Here is a 15368-nt window from a genome sequence, read left to right on the forward strand (position 1 = left end):
CAATGTCACCACAACCCGGAGACGTTTGCTTGTGAGTTCGGTAGGAATTTTGGCTGTGACATTTCTGCCAAGCCACTGGGAGACATCACTACCCAGCACCCAACAGGAAGGAGTTCTCAAGGCTGCTGAGGCAGAAGATAGACTCTTCTTGGCAAGTTCGTGACTCTCTCTGGAGTCCAGCGCTTTAAGGTTGCTTTTCCTCTGGTTAATCAGATTCTAACATGCACTCCTTGGAATATTTTCATTAAAACTAATGGAAGCCAAAACCTAGCCCACCACTAGTGTTGGCCATATGCTCTGCAATGAAGTCTAATAATGAAAGTCTCTTCCCAAAAATTTGTTTTCTAAACAAATCCACTGTATCCAGGACTAGGTAAAAAGATGACATTTTCTTCATTTAAAAAAAAAAAATCAATGAAACATTATTCTTGAAGCAGCCAGCCTCTTAAATATGAATAAGATAAGGAATTAATTCTTCAGTAACAATTTGGCTGTCGACCTTAAAAAAAAACAAACCAAAAAGAACACCCCCAAACAAACACCAAAATAATTTCAGAAGACATATGAAAATGTACTGAGGGGAAAACAAGTTCACATCCAGTCTGTGAAGGCATTCCTGGAGTGAAGGGTGTGTCTATGGTCTGGGCTCTCCGGACACTCTCCTCCACCACGAGGCAATGTGAACACGCAGTTCAGGCCTAGACCACCAGAGGAGCAACACTTCCTGCAGCTAAGAGATTAGTGATGCGATTTCATTTGGACCAATGATTGTTCATACTTCAGCGCAGGGGATGCTGGTCTTGGAGTTTTAAGAAAGTCAATCTGGCTTATTTTACAATTAAAAAGGACAGAACAGATCTAACAGCAGAATCAACAAAGACACTGATACAAGGCAAGAACTGGATTCTGATAACAACATCTAAGTCCTTGGATCCAACCATGCCTGAACCCCCAGGCTTCTGAACTTCTCAAGTACCTATGGGAACCAATATGTTCCATTAAGTTCAAAATGATTAGGCTGGATTTTCTGCTATTTGCAATCAAGAAGCTTGATTAGTAAGTTTGCTCAAGCTGACACAAAAGGTTGTTATAACAACTGTCTTTATATTGTTGTTGTTGCTGTATACCAGAGTCAGAACTGACCCATCATTGACCCTCCAGCAGATTTTCAGAGGCAGTTAATCAAATGGAAGGAGACCACCATCTTTCTCCTGTGGAACAGCTAGTGGATTTGAACTGTGTGCCTTTGGGTTTGCAGTGCAGCTTCTTGCAAGTAGGTCACATTAAGGAGTTTATAATACTTTCCAGAAATACATAAAGACAAGAATAGCCAGTTCTTGTTAGTAAAGCTCAGAGTGGCCATGGACTAAAAGAAATGCAAACATTCCAAAAGCAAAGCCCCACGTCCCCCCCCCCCCCCCCCCCCCCCCCCGACAGTAACAGAAAGTCAACAGTGCACTGACATTGTGTCAGCCTGTCGTTGGATGGCTGGGATACAGTTTCCATAGCTTGCTTACTTGTTGATAAGAGAATGTATGTTACCAATCTGAATGAAAATAAACACCAGGTGTACTTCTGGAAGGGTTGGCACAGAAACTGAAAGTTAAACATAGCAACTCTGTCTAAGGAGTAAAAATAAGCAGGGATATTCTGAAGGCTATGTGATTGCTATTTATACCGTCTCCTGATTAAGTCCACTATGAATGTGGCCTCTCCCAATTGTCTCTGTGCTGCCCTGCCCTCTGGACTCAGAGCTAGTCTCTTAGTGGCATAGCCTGGCTCCAAAGTAAACCATCTTTACTGAAAGCTGAAGGTGTCAGAATGTGTTTGGTCTTGAGTTGTAACTAAGCCAAGATGAATAACACTTACTCTCCAGTGTTATTCAAAAGAAAGACCATTTAGTTGGCTTTTTACAATACATCCTCCAAGCAAAAAGGATGAAGAGGAATAGTGTAGAGCCTTGGGTGACACTTGGAATAAAAACAGGCCCTTTGTGGAAGAAAATTTGGGCTTAAAAAAGTAAAAAGAGAATTCCAGATGGTGATGCCTGTTTGACTGTGAAGCATAATTGTGACGAAAATAGGGAACATTTCAGGCAAGTTGATTACATAAGATAAATCAATATTAGATGTTCCATCAGGATCCAACTAGCATGGGAGGAGGAGACAACATGACCAGGCTATCTTAGCTTTAAGTGCCAAAACAAGTAAAAGTCACAGTGCCACAAGAAAAAAACAACAAAAAAACCCCAACCCAACACAAAGCCACCACAACTAGCATTACAGATGAAAGGGACGTGTTAAGATAGAACTAACTCCAAGCTGCATGTTCCTGATGGGAGCCTGTGTCACCGTTCTCCTTATTCAAAGCTCCCCGGGACAATGTCAGAATCCAATCCACCTCTCCTGGCACCAGGTTCAACTGTCAATCTGATCACAAGCTTTCCTTACCATTCAAATTGAAGGTCACCTCTTCTGTCTGAGAATCCCAGCAGCACTTTCTCTTGTAGCTTCTGGCTCTTTCAATCTTGTTTTATGGTTATTTTTACTATTATTTCTGCTATCACCCATCATCTAAGATACTGTCTCCATCTCAACTAATCTTTGGATCTCAACTAATTTCTTTAATATCTTTAAATGCAAACCTTTAAAAACCTGTATTATTCCTTTGGGTAAGCAGCAAACATGGACTCTAAATGCCACTGAATAGATGTCCCATTTAAATAATGGACAGTTGCCTGGTTCCACAGTTATTTTGACTCTTTGCCATATCCTAAACTGAGTTATACAAGTAAGATTGTTGTTTGTTGGTAGGTGTGAACTGACTTGAGTACAACTTGTAGCAACTCTGTGCACCACGGATCTGAATCCTGCCCTATCTGGCATCCTCCTCACCATCCTCAATATACCTGTACCCATTGCTACAGTCACTGTGTTGACCTATCTTGTTGGGATCTTCCTCTCTTTCACTGACCTTTCAAGCATGGTGTCTTTTTTAAAGGGCTGGCCCCTCCTAAAAACATGCCAAAAGTATGTGAGACAAAGTGTCACCATCCTTGCCTCCAAAGAGCATTCTGGCTTCACCTTCTCCAAGACATACATACATGTTTGTTCTTTGGCTGTCCATGGGATATTATTCAGTGCTATTCTCCAACACCACAGCTCAAAGGCATCGATTCTTCTTCTATCATCTTTGTTCATTGTCCCATACAAGTGAATTCATTGTGTCTTATTAAGCAACTGAAATCACAATGACTGTATACCATGGGGTAGGAACATGAAAGACAGGGACATCTTGGAGGCTGGGAGATCTAAGCCACTCTTTGCAGATTAAAGAACAATGGCACACATACATATTGAGGAAGTTCTGTAAAGATTTGTTGGATACTTGAACCAATAACTCCTTGAACCAGATTAAAGAAAAATGGATCAGAGGGAGATAACTCTGTAGTTACTGTAGTTGCTACTCCTACTGTTTCCTGTCTCTTGCTCCTCACATTCTGGAAAGGCAGCCACGGGCCTTCCCTGCATTGTGGGAAGCAAAGCTTCTGGCCATTTGGGAAGGCAATTTACTCTTAACCCAGGATAGTAAAAAAACCCAAAGGTAAAAACAACCTGTGTAAAAACACTCTGCTTGGATGCTTTGGTCATGTTTTCTCTCCTCTCTTCTCCCTTTGAAAACACACATGTACACACACACACACATGTGCACATCATACACATGTTAAGTGCTGTCAAGTTAAAGGTGACTCATAGCAACTCTATGAATGAAAGAACTGAACACCTGTATAACTTTCATCCTTTCTCCATGTTCATACGGTTTCTGGAGGCAAGGTATTTTGAAGTGGTTGCCATTCCTGCTTCTAAGCTTGTTTTAATTGGGGAGCTCCACCAAACACTGACCGCCATGGATAACCATTATCGCATTTGACACACCACAGTCACAGTGTTCAGCTTCACAGAAACCACAAGTTACCTCTGTACAGCAAGGGGACTAAACCACTACAGACCAGAGCTATAACACTTAGAAGAACGTTTGACCAAAAACAATGAAAATCAGGCCTGAGGGTTGGTAGCATAACTTTCTGTCCATTAGGCCAACAGAGTTCTCGCGTTGTTGTTGCTGTTATTAAGCGACATCTGTAGGTTATGAGGAATTGTGGGACAAAGGTTTCCCTCAGAAAATTCTACAACCAACTCAGTTTTATTCCTCCTCTTTGGGAAAAAAAAAGAAACAAATTTTTCTAAGAGGCAGCACACTCTTTTCCTACCTTCAAAAGTAGCATTTATTACAAATAATGTACTTTATTGGGAATTAAATATTAGAAACATCAGTTATGTCCTTGCACTGTCACAGGCTTGTGACTCAAGAGGCTTCTGGGTACAAAGGATGGGTTGCTATGTATCCTCACTTTTGAATGACTATAATTTTATTTATGCTATTTTTCTTTTTAAGTTCTTCTGTCTCTGCATCACTGGAAAGTATTAGTTTCCAGCCTGGAAATGGAACTATTTCTTATAATTGTTACTTAAAAGATTTTTGAATACTGGAAAATATAGGAATCAAATTTATTAAAACTATATATAAAATTTGAAAGGGTTCAGAGCTGCTGTACATAGGGTCACTATGCATTGCAGGCAATCCAATAAATAACACATTCTATGACAGGCTTGGAAGCAGAAGTGGCATCCACTTCCTAAACAACATGCCTCCGGAAATTATGAACTTTGATAAATGTTGGTAGTTCTAGAGGGATTTCAGGCTTTTTGTTCATAGGGTCGCTATGAGTCATGCTCAACTGGAAGGCAGTCAACAACAATGAAAACAACATATACAAAATAAGGTACAGCTTAGACGTTGCAACTTCTGATTCTTCTCTTTGCTCAGTCCTGCTAAAAGTTTTCTGGTTCTGGTCTCTGCGGTCACAGATGATTAAATCACCAAGGGCACCATTCACTAGCTAGTCAGCAGTCAACAGTCTGGTCTAACAGAAAGGTAAGCTCAGCCAATGATATTCTCCAAGAAAACAGGGCTGGGAAGCAGAGCATTAGGCTGATGCAGATGATAAAGGATGACTGGAAAAGGCAAAGGCGGAGGGTTAGTAAAGGACAGGAAGACAGGGTTCAGGTCTTGATCATAAGGTGGCTGAGTCATACTCAATTCAACAGCACCTAACAAATAACAAAACAAGAATAAACACTACTAAGAATTTAAATTAGCATTAGGGCCACACAGAATCACCATAATCCAAGGTTTTGAGGAAACAAACTATAAGGGAGAAAATTAAAAAAAAAAAAAAAAGATGACTGAGTGGTAGCATCCAATGGGAACAAGAGAAGGAGGCTGAGAAGACCAAGACATGGGGGCGATGGGGAGTAGGAGGGGCTGCTCGGCTCTATCTGGTCCCACGTCTTCAACGTGCAGCCTTATGTTCTGCCTGCTCTCCAACAGCATTGATTGGCTTTACATGCTTCCTGGCAGGTGTTTCTTATCCCTACCTCCTCGACTCCACCCCCAATGTCCCCAGAAGTTTTCCTACTAGGCCAAACCAGGTGACCAGACAAACTAGGTAACCAGGGCTCTTCTGACTACTCAGCTCACGTGTCATCAGGTGTACAACCACACTTGGTCTAGCTGGGTTTAGGGTCAGTTTCAGCTATGACTGGGTCCCCATGAGCGGAGACTTCTCATTCTGTGCCCATCACGAAACAGATTCAGCACTTCAGTCCAATCCTGCAAAGATGTTTCGGTTCTTCAGTCATCACTAAAATAACAACTATGACAATAATTACGGTAGCTCTTTAACCACTTATATGCTGGAAGCCATGCTAGGTACTTTACATGCCTTATTTAAGATAGATAGATAGATAGATAGATAGATAGATAGATAGATAGATAGATTATTCCAATTACACAGATGAGCCAAAAAGAGGTCAAGTGACAAGCTCTTGTATCTAAACTAACAGGCAGCGAAGCTGGGATAAGAACTCAAGTACACTCCCCATTCTTGACGCGGTGACAGGCTGAATAATGAGGAACAGACTCTACCGAAGACTTGACAAGGTGACATGGAAGAGGGTTCACACGGCACACCACAGAGAAGCCACACAGTCTTCTTCTAGGTCTCTCTGTTGTTCAAGGTTGCTGGCTTTACTGTCAACACTCTCATCCCTTCTGAAAATGTCTTCACTGGCCTTGGTGTCTATGACTTCAGACTGTATTCTCCATTCAGAAACACACAGCGTGGCCCTTCGTTGTCCTGATTCAACCAGCTCTGCTCACAAACGCACCAGTTTCCAAATCACCACGTGAAGTCACACCAGTGCCAATGGGGTGAAGACCAAAGCAACCGACAAAGGAAAGGATCCTCTCTACAGAGAAGGGAGTGTCTTTCACGGGTATTATCTATACACAGGGCAACTCTTCTGAATAGTGACTTTAGGTTCTTTTTTCTCTTTACTACAAATTCTTATGTTTCTATAAAAATATGGAGTAACATGAAATATTACACAAAATGGATGACCCTGGAGGACTTTATGCTGAGTGAAATATCTCAGTCACAAAAAGACAAATATGGCATAATGCCACTGTTATAAAAGAGGACTGACATGATTACATACTATTGTTATGACAGGGGTCCAGAATGAAGGTAGCACAGTGGAGTGGACTTGGGAGGAGGGATTGAATAACAATGAAAGAATTTTTTCTTTTACTTTGCAAAAAGAAAAGCAAATTGGGGGAGGGGACGAGGTGGACAGGAAGAAAAGTGCAACAATGAATGAATGGAAATCCAAACTTTCTGTAAACATTCATTAAAATATCAATTATAAAAAAGAATCCACCTTTTAAAAAAATGGAGTAAGGCACAAACTAACAGGGGTGTGCAGTACAGAGTTCTGCTGGAAACCATCAGGAGATCCTGATGACTATCTATTCATGTTCTACATGAAGGGTCTGGGCTTCCATGGCATGTTTCTGCACACAGAGACCTAATTCTTTAGGAGGCGCTAAGTTCAGTGGGTTATTGCATGAACTTGCTTGTGCAAGGCACACTAAAAATAGGACTCAAACTGAGTGTTAACAGATGCATTTAGGTGATGCTTGATAGGGCTCTCTGTGGTCCAATTCAGAGCCGGCTAGACTCAAAATTTCAACTCCACTTAGGTACTATTAAGCCTCCTTTTGTATCACCACTGGAATTGGTTGCTGGATTATCTCTTGAACAGAATATACTCCAGGAGCTGACATTTGCAGAAGGAGAAATAGAGCCTGGAAAAATCAGTCATGTATGCAAAAAAAGAGTTTCTCTGTAGCAAGAAACCAAGGTGCTTGTTTGTGGGCATGTGACTTAAGTGCTTCATAATGAAATTAATGGCAGGATCTTTAATTCACAATTATCTTACAGGCAAAGAATCAAGTATCCTCAAAAGTGCCCTCAATCTTTCTACAAGACTTGGGCGTTGTATGAATACTCACACATTCACAAAGCAAACATGCCCTCTCACCCACAGCAAGGCATCAACTCTCCTTACTTATGATGATTTAAGGTTCAAAGAACTACCAAGTTACAAGAACTTTCTTATTCCATAAAAAGTCCGAAAGCTGTTCTTCAAGATGAGTAAAATTTTAAAATTTAAAAGGGCATTTGGCATAGGTCTTTAATAAAGACAGCATTTGACTTTTATAGTTGCCATTGCTAGTAAATTGCTATTTTGGAAGAGAAAAATGAAGTGTTAAGTATGCAAACATGTTCTAATGTGAAATCTCGTCTGTGGAAAAATATATGTAAAAAAGGCAATATATTAAAATGTTCAAATTCCAGGCTTTCATTATTCTGTTTGTTTTCTTTTTCCTGGTATTGTTTGCCCCTAGTATACATTTTCCCATATCCATAAAGTTGATTCCAATTCATGTATCTTTCCACTGGGTTTTCAAGGTTGTAAATCTTAGCAAGAGTATTAATTGTTGTGTACTTTTGAGTCAGAACTAACTCATAGTTGACCCTCCAGCATGCTTTTAGAGGCAATGCAGGCGGAGACTGCCCATTCCATTTCGGGGAAACTCTGGTGGCCTAGTGGTAAGAACCTGCACTGCAATCCCAGAGGCACATGGTTTGAATCCACAAGCTGCTCTGGAGGTGAAAGATGGGCAATATTCTCTTGTGCAATTAAACTGCCTCTGAAAACCCATTAGAGAGCCAGTTACGAGTTGGTTCTGACTTGATGACACACAGCAACAGTATAAATTTGAATTATCTTGGTTTCTAAAATATTGGATCTATAGGCATCTCTGTGAAAGAAACATTTGGGATATTGTGTTGACTTCTGTAAGCTCAAAGCTTGACAACAGGAAGTGTTTGAGATATCCAAGACATCCTGGGATAGTTAACAAGACAAAATAGTTGGTTATAAAACCAGAACTAATCCATTCACAAAAAACAAAACTAAGAAAGAATAAGGACATATAAACTTCAAGACAAGACTATAAGATGAACGAGGAAGATTACTAAAGCCCTTTCCTATACAATGTACAACTGAAAAGACAACTTCATTCAACCATAAATATCTGTGAGTGAATCACCAAGCCACTCATTAACTACTTAAAATCTGGCTTATACTCCCTCATGCACGTACATTTCATCTGCTCCCTCTGGGCTCTATCAGCCTTGAAAGGAAAGTGTATTTTAGTCTCTTTCATATAGACTACAACATCTGTCTTAAATAGCAATGGGTACTTTTACAAATAAATGAAAGAAATAAAAAAAGATTTGACACCAAAACCCCAACTAACCAAACGTGTTGCCTTCGAATTGGTTCTCATCCAGGCTGAGGCTGACCTATGCATTTTGAATGGGATAATTTCACAGGGTTTTCTTCATGGATGCAGGTCTCCAGGCTTTTCTTTCGAGATGCTACCAAGTGGGTTCAAATCATCAGCCTTTGTGTTAGCAGAACAAACCAGATGCACATCCAGAGACTTGTCTTAGATGTTTGCTGACTAGCAAGGAGGAAGCAGTCAGGTCGAGCTGATTCCAGATACTGATGTAGCAACTGCTTCAGCATGCAGTTAGGCCACAGCATATATTCAATGGGCAGTGTCCATGCCCCACCAGGGAAACATAAGATAAAAGTAAGCTTGTGATTCACTGAGATTTAAGAAAGGGTAGAGAGTTGAGCAAGATCACATGATGGTGTTCTGCTAACAATGAAATGCTTGCAATCATCAATGGGACAGTACAAAGCTGAACTGCTATCTTGGATGATTCTGTTAGCCATACCAGTCACGAGCATGTGGATCCTGCCTTCATTGGATTGTGTGTCCAGGATTCCCAGGACTCCACTTCTTGATTCTTGGTCGCCTGCCAGTTTGTTTTCACTGTGACAAATGAACACTGTAAGTACTGCCACGAGATGAGGAAGGACATATTTCCTCTAATTCCACTTTCACACAAAGGGTCAAGAAAAGAGTAGAAAAGAGGATATGTATGTTTGCAGGGAGAACACTGTATCTCCCCTGAGGAAGCAGGGTTCTGCTGCGCTCCCATCATGAAACCTACGTTAGTAGGAGACACGGTATGGAAGCTAAAGAGGATACAGGCTTCCCTTGAAATAGTACCACAGGCTGTGTATTTATCTACAAGACATCTCCCTTGTGCTTCTGCTTTGGATTTGCCAACTTCCAAGCAGAGCTCTTCATGTCAAAGTGCTTAAGTTGTAGGCTTCAATCATCTTTGTCAGTGAAGTGTGACAGGACAGGAAGACAGAAAGGTTTGCCAACCCAATTCTCCCACTCCATTCCTGAAGCCATGACCCTCAAATCCCCCTCTGCAAGTTTCACCTACTAACAGCAGTAGACAGCAAAAAAAGAAGATTTCTATCCCCTCTCACTGCTTTAAGCATTAAAAAAAAAAAACAACAGAAGAATTCTGTGAGTCTAGATAAATATATCACTCTTCTGATTCTTACCAGTAATAGATAAAAAGCAGAGAAGTGTTAGAAAATTAATTTCTTCCCTCGCCTTTCTTTCTTAATATGAAACAGGTAATCTTATGTAGTAGGAGGCAGGGGACGGTGAAGAAGCTGCCTGAAGCAGTGGGTCTGAGGTTACCAGGAAACTGTTAATTATTATTGAGTAACTGCAGTGTATCTTCATACAAGTCGCAAGTTAAGGTTTTCCTATTCTATGTTTTGCTTTAAATGGGGTTTTTTAAAGGAAACTGGGTAGATAGGGGGTGGGAAAATGAGAGATGAAGATCAGGTGAAAGAACTATATATAGGTCAAGATAATGAAATTGCTTAAATTTCACATTCGTGGAGGAGGAGGAGCAGTTCACGAAGAGCTGCTCAGTGTAAGAAATGACGGTTTGTCTTCCTAAAGGCAGGATTTCCTAATTCTAACAAGAAATTGGAAATCAGTTCAGACACAGAGGTGGAGCTGGAGCCCCTCTTCTTAACTTAAGGATGGCATGTCTGTTAACATCCAAATTTTCTCGTTGTCTCAAGAATCAGTATTTACAAAACTTATCTGGAATCCTAGATGGACCAACCTGGAGAGGTGGTGTCATTTAGTTAGTGGAAGATTGATTCACATGGCCTTAATTAAAACACAACATTATTCACAGTGCCTTTTGAGGGTCTGTTCAGAAGTGGATGGGCAGCATGGATTACAAACAATATGGATTACATCTCAATATTAAGAAAACAAAAAAATCATCACTCAACCAATAAGTAATTTCATGATAGATGTAGAAAAGATTGGCGTAGCCAAGGATTTAATTTTACTTGGATCAAGAATCAACACTCATGGCAGCAGCAGTCAAGATATATACACACACACACTATATATATGTGTGTGTGTGTGTGTGTGTGTGTGTGTAGCATTAGGAAACTCTGTTCAGGACCTCTTTAAAGTGCTAAAGATAAGAATGCCACTTTGATGACTAAGGTGTGCCTGACTCAACTCATATTTTGTTTCCTACGGATGTGAGAGTTAGACAGCAAATAAGGAAGACTGAAGAAGCCTTTGAATTGTGATGTTGACGAAGAGTACTGAATACACCTTGACCTTCCAAGAGAACAAACAAATCTGTCTTGGAGGAAGTGAAACCAGAGTGCTCCTCAGAAGCAAGGATGGTGAAACTCTGTCTCACATACTTTGGGCATACTACCAGGAAAATCAGTCCTTAGAAAAAGACACCATGGTGGGGAAACATTGAGGGTCATTAAAAGAGAGGAAGTCCCAATGAAATGGAGTGACACAGTGACGCAATGATAGGCCTGAGCGTGGTGGGCGTAGTGAGGATAGGGCAGGATAGAGCAGGGTTTCCGCCTGTTGTTAATAGGCCACTGTGAGTTATAGCAGACTTGAAGGCACCTAACAACAACTAAAACACACCTAAAGCAATACTGACTTGTTCCTGGCCTTATTCCTTACTCTCATTCAGATCTCTAGCATTCAAAACAATGAAAGAGTAAACACACACACATACATCCTTTCTCAAAAAGAAATGGTCACAGCCTTAAGGAGACAAAGAAAGCATGGTGATTTTAAACCCAAGCAACTATTTTTTAGTATTTTTAAATTAAACAATCACGTTAGGCACAGTTCAACACTTCTAATACTACAAAAGGGAGATAAAGGAATCAGGCTCTGTCCTACCACAGAACACCACTCGTATCTGCTTCCTTCAGACAACCACACATTCATTTCCCTGTGTCTTTCCAAGACTACTACAGATGTATGCTCATTATCAGAGAGCTCTAGAGGCAGAGTGGCAGAAGGCTTTGGTTTTTAACCAAAAAAATCGGTGGTTGGAACCCACCAGCTGCTCCAAGATGAAGCCGCTTGCTGCTGTCAAGACTTGCAGCCTTGGAAACCCCGAAGTTTCACTCTCATCCTACAGGGCTGCTGTTGTGTTGTTATAACCACGAAGTCAGTGCTGACTTGATAGTTGAGGAGACTGCACATCTTTCTCCTGCAGAGCAGGTGACAGATTTGAACTGCATGCATTTGGGATCATAGTGCAGCTGCTTACAAGTCGGCCTCCAGAGCTTCCTACACGGTTGCTAGCAGTCAGAACTCACCCAATGGCAATGGCTGTTATGCACACATGTGTATAAGCATGTATCCCTGGCTTCTTTCTGAAGTTGATGCACACTAAGCACACTGATTTTCAAGTTGAGATGCCAAGAGAATCACCAGGTTAGCTCAAGAAGCAGACCAATGTCCAGGACTCACCCTAGCTCAATGCATCCATTCTCCAGATGCAGGCCCTATATGCTAGTATTTCTATTTCGAGCTCACCAGGTGATACTAGAAAACAGTCTGAGTTCAAAGCTGCAGATAAACACTAGCGTGCATCTTGGTTTCCTCATTAATGTACTTCTGAAGACTGTGCAATTTCAGCACATACAGAGCTACACCATCCCTCTAGTATTGCATTGCACTTCGCCCTAGAAACTTAAATCCACCTCTTTGAACAGATTCTGACCCTTCTGGATGGAGTAAAATGGCTTTTCTTTAGGATTTCCAAGGCTGTAAATCAGGGGCAGAATGCCTCCGCTTTGTCATGATAAGCAGCTGGTGATGTTTAAACACCCAACCTCTTTAGCAGCCTAACATTATGCTACCAGGGCTCCTTTCTAAATTATTCTCAAAAAGGCACTGCTGTCAAGCTGGAACCAACTCTAACACTCCAGGGCTCTTTCCGAAGTTGTATATAGTAAAGAACAGACTGCCCATTTTTTTCCCAATGAGCTGCTGGTGGATTTGAACTGTCAGAGGCGCCACCTTTGGGTTAGCAGCACAACTCCCTACAGACTGTGCTACAGAGCTCCTTATTTAAGAGGTCTTGTTGTTAGATGTTGTCGAGTACAATATATAGCGATCCAATGAAATACGTATGTGGGCCCTGTCCATTCCTGTGCCATCCTCATCATCTGTGATATACCTGAGCCTCTTGTAACAGTCACTGTGTCAATCCATCTCATTGAAGGTATTCCTCTCTTTTGCTGACCTGCCATCCTTCCAAGAATGATGCCCTTTACCCAGAACTGGCCCCACCTAAACAACATGCTCAAGCCTCACCATCCTTGGCTCTAAGGAGAACCCTGGTGACACTTTCTCCAAGACATACTTCTTTGTTCTTTTGGCAGCCCATGAGGTAGTTAGTACTGTTCTCCAACACCTCAAATGAAAGGCATCGATTCTTCTTCTGTCATTCTTATTCACTCCGGCTCTCAGATGCACAGCAAGTAGTGGGAAGGACCATGGTTTGGATCCGGTGCCCTATATTCTTTAAAGTGAGATCATTGCTCCTAAGCACTTTGGAGAGGTCTGTGACAGCAGATTTTCCCAATGTGATGCATCCTCTAACTTTTTGCTGGAAACAAGGGTGTTAATTTTGGATCCAAGCAAGAGGAAATCGTTGACAGCTTCACTCTTTTCTCTGTTTATAATGATGTTGCCTATTGGCCCAGTAGGGAGTACTTTTGTTTTCTTGATGTTGAGATGTAATTCCAATTGAAGACTGTAGTCAAATTCTTCTCACCCAAAGCAAGTAAACCTGTGTCATCTCCATAACTCAGGTTGTTGATGAGTATTTTCCTATTCCTGATGCCATATTCCTCTTTATAAAGTTCAGCTTTTGAATGATTTGCTCAGTGTACAGATTGAATGGGTATGCAAAAAAGATATAGCCATGATGCAACCTTTACTGATTTTAAACGAGGTAGTGTTGTTTCCATGTTCCATTTACCAACAACCTCTCAGTCTACATTAGGCTTCACAGCTAAGCACAGCTAAGCATTCTGGGCTTCCTACTCTTCTCAATATTAGCCATAATTTGTTATGATCCACACAGTGAAAGGTATTTGTATAATCAATAAAACACAAATAGACATTCTTCTGGTATTCTCTGCTTTCAGCCAAGATCTGACATCAGCAATGATATTCCTGGTGACCTGCCTCTTCTAAATTCAACTTGAATTTCTGGCAATTCTTTGTTCATGTACTATTCAAGCCATTTTAGGATAATTTTCAGCAAGATATTACTTGTATGTGATATTAATGATATTACTCAGTAATTTCCACATTCTGTTGGATCACTGACTTGGAAATGGGAACAAATAAGGATCTCTTCCAGTCTTCTAAATTTCTTGGCACAGACTAGTGACCATGATCTTTCCCACTCTTTGGCTTTCATAAACTGTACCACATCATACATCTGGGAAAGCTGGCACTCATTTGCTTCCTCTCTGAGAGTTAACTGATATGAATCACATCAACAGGAATGATGGCTTACAGTTGGGTTCACCAATGATAAGCTCTTGCAGGAGATCAGGAGGAGGATGGAAAGTGAGATTTCTTTCTTAGGGGTTCCTTCCACCTGGCTCTGTCTCTCAGTCAAAGGTCACTTAATGTTCCTCTTAAGAGACCACTTCTACACTACTTATTCAGCTTCTAGTTCTGGTAACCACTTTCCACTTATGTAGGTCTGGGGGTTACTTCTTTCCCTTTGATCTAGTCAGGGAATGGTTGGCTATTCCTAGCCCTGCCTTAAGGTACTTCTAAGCCACTCTTTTACAAACAAACCTTACTAGAATGATGCCATTTTTATTTTGATTTTTTCTTCTAAAGGTTGTACCTCACCCACATACCTTTGCTTTTGTGTCTTTGTGGACAACAGCATCTTGGTTTCTGATGACGTGCCTTCTCTCCCATGGAGCAAGAAGTAATGAGGTGGCTCTTCAAGTTAATTTATCTCCCTTCTCAGCAGTTTTACTTACAGCCAGGGAATAAAAGCCCTTTTACCAGCTGCCTTCAATTTGTAAGGACGATGGGTGGAAAATCCAAGCAATGTCTTGATGAGAAGGAAGAAGTGGGTAAGAACTTGGTTTGGCAAATGAAGTGAAACACTCAGATTTTTAATTTTAGATATTTTTTTTCTGAAAGTAGTCTTCCCCCCTACCCCATAAGGTCAGTCACATTTACAGAATCTTGGGCTTGAAAGAAATTATTGAGACTAAAGTAATTTTTTAACAAAGACTCAGCAGGGATGGCAATTAGGTTAGTCTTATTTGGGCAGTTCCAATGGGCTCCACCCAATGGAGAAACACTAAGTTGATGGCTAGACAAGGTTCCCCAGGGCAAACCCCAAACCTGCTGACTTTGTGCCTGCCTGGTAGAGGAGTGGCTTTTTTTATTTCAGCATATCTTATTATTTATAGTTAAATCTGTCTTAGACAACTTGGGTATTTAATTTGGGTTGCTTTTAATTGTGATTTGGGTGAAAGTTTACCTTTTGTTTCCCATCCTTAACACCAATGCCCACTGCTTAACAGCATTTCTCCCATTCCCTTCCTGTGGTT

General features: G+C 41.0%; 1 protein-coding gene across 2 annotated transcripts in view; it reads right to left on the reverse strand.

Annotated features, from left to right (window-relative positions):
- Window positions 1-15368, reverse strand: part of ARHGAP26 (Rho GTPase activating protein 26) — a 636281-nt gene that overhangs the window by 76789 nt on the left and 544124 nt on the right. The gene's annotated exons all lie outside the window — the stretch shown is intronic.

Source organism: Elephantulus edwardii, unplaced genomic scaffold (assembly GCF_000299155.1).
Source record: "Elephantulus edwardii isolate Elephantulus edwardi_28Jun2011 unplaced genomic scaffold, EleEdw1.0 scaffold00095, whole genome shotgun sequence".
Lineage (NCBI taxonomy): Eukaryota > Metazoa > Chordata > Mammalia > Macroscelidea > Macroscelididae > Elephantulus > Elephantulus edwardii.